The following is a 1,511-nucleotide window of genomic DNA, read 5'->3' as shown; positions in this document are numbered from 1 at the left end:
ACATTGTAAGTAACTGTAATTAAAATACCTAAAAATGAACAGTAATCAGTTACTCTACTTTTTCAGTGGAAAAGTAATTTAATTACAGTAACGCGTTACTTAGTAACACATTACACCCAACACTGGTCCCAAAACGTCGGCTGCATCCTTCAAAGGACGCATTTGAAGGCCGATTACGTCACAGCCAGGCGACGAAGGCCGTCCCAATTCATCGACTCCTTTAAATGCGTCCTTCATTTCCCTGGATTTGAAGGATGGGTCGGGTGTGTCCTTCATGGTCCACCATATCCCAGAATTCATAGCGCGGCCCAGCCAATTTCAGCTGCCAACAATGGCGGCCGCTACTAAGTTTTAATATCACTCTTATTAATCTTTCTGGGTCACAAAATAAACTTTTAACATATTTTCTGGTGAGAAAGTAGTTGTGCAAACTTCAAATATCTGCTCTGTTTATCAAGATATCGCATATTTGCAAAAGTTCTGCGACGTTTTCAGAGACGTCTGTGACCCACCAGCTCAAAGCTGACCGGGAGGTCGAGGGTCACTGGAGCCGGGGCGATAACGGCGGACTCCCAGCTTCATCGTTTTCAGACCCCCGCGGTCTGTCGCTACTCAGGTTAAACGTGATATATGAGTCACTCAGACAACCTAAAAATGTTCTTGTTGGGCTTTTTTCAGTGTTTGATTTGTTCCTCAGTAAATCGGTTTGGCTGAGATTAAAGTTATTAGATTAGATCAAATTAAACTTTATTAATCCCTCGGGTGGGTTCCTCCTTTTTTTTTTTTCACACAGCTGAATAAACGTCAAACAGAAAACTGATAAACAGGAGTGTGAGACGGTCGAGAGTTTACTCCAGCGTCCTGATATATTTTAGACAGCAAGGAGCAGACGGCGAGTTTATTAACTCCACCCAGACAGCGGTGACGCTGATCTGAAGGCTCGACCGTCCCGTTTCACAGTCGCTCACTTCCAGCCTACTCGGTTTTCGAAGGACGCGGCCCACGTAGACCACGAAGGCCGCGTCCTCCGAAGGATTTGGGCTACGTTTTTAGGACACAGCTGTTGTCTTCGGTCCTTTTTATTCTTTTGCTTTTTTGTTACCGATTAATTTGAATCCATCACATATTTATTTTTTTGACCGTTTTTGACTTCAGAGACGTTCAGTCCAAAACTAAGAACTTTCCCAGTATCTGTGTAAAGTGCACAGAGACTGACTGCAGAATAACAGTCCTTTATATGGCCGTCAAACACGCGCTCACCTTAACTCGTCCAAACTCACAGGCCAGATCCAGAGGAGTCTTCTTGGCTTTGTTCACCAGACACGGGTTAGACTGATGCTGCAGCAACATCTCAGACTGCAACACACACACACACACACACACACACACACACACACACACACACACACATACACACTTATTCAGCTTTGCCTGGTTCACAGTTGAATATAATCCTTCTTTATCTGGTCCTCGGTTCAGAGCCGCTCCTGCGTTCATCAGTCACATGATCT

At 44.5% G+C, this 1,511-nt stretch overlaps 1 long non-coding RNA gene across 1 annotated transcript in view; it reads right to left on the bottom strand.

Moving 5' to 3' along the window:
• Positions 1-1,003: 1,003 nt before the first annotated feature.
• LOC102210035 (uncharacterized) overlaps positions 1,004-1,511 on the bottom strand; it is a 2,602-nt gene continuing 2,094 nt past the window's right edge. Inside the window, exon 3 of the long non-coding RNA XR_001290229.1 lies at positions 1,004-1,356. This is a non-coding gene — a long non-coding RNA (uncharacterized LOC102210035). The remainder of the gene's footprint in view (positions 1,357-1,511) is intronic.

The sequence above is a fragment of the Pundamilia nyererei genome, unplaced genomic scaffold (genome assembly GCF_000239375.1).
Source record: "Pundamilia nyererei isolate P.nyererei 1_Seehausen unplaced genomic scaffold, PunNye1.0 scaffold03516, whole genome shotgun sequence".
Classification (NCBI taxonomy): Eukaryota; Metazoa; Chordata; class Actinopteri; order Cichliformes; family Cichlidae; genus Pundamilia; species Pundamilia nyererei.
This window is presented reverse-complemented; position numbering and strand designations above follow the sequence as displayed.